The sequence below is a fragment of the Passer montanus genome, unplaced genomic scaffold, assembly GCF_014805655.1.
Source record: "Passer montanus isolate IOZ18808 unplaced genomic scaffold, ASM1480565v1 scaffold79, whole genome shotgun sequence".
Classification (NCBI taxonomy): domain Eukaryota; kingdom Metazoa; phylum Chordata; class Aves; order Passeriformes; family Passeridae; genus Passer; species Passer montanus.
Window position 1 is genome coordinate 2,087,360 of NW_024373145.1, and position 280 is coordinate 2,087,639.

Genomic DNA, 280 nt, shown 5'->3' on the forward strand with positions numbered 1-280 from the left:
ACACTACACATTTGTTCAACCCCTTGAATAGCTGTTTACACTCCTACTTTTACTATAAATTGGTACCTCATGGCTTCTTTGTATAAGACAGTGAGCTAGTCTAGCGGGATGACCTAGTTATTTTTAAAGTCTGCTTATGTCAATACTCTCTGTCCTGTGACCATGTTGGCCACCATTATTTCAGGGTGAGGTCAGTCTTTTTCTTTGCTCGGGCCCCCTGCCAGTTTCTCAACACCTGCCTTGAAAGTGACAGCTCTACGGGTGTCCTCATAAATTAAAA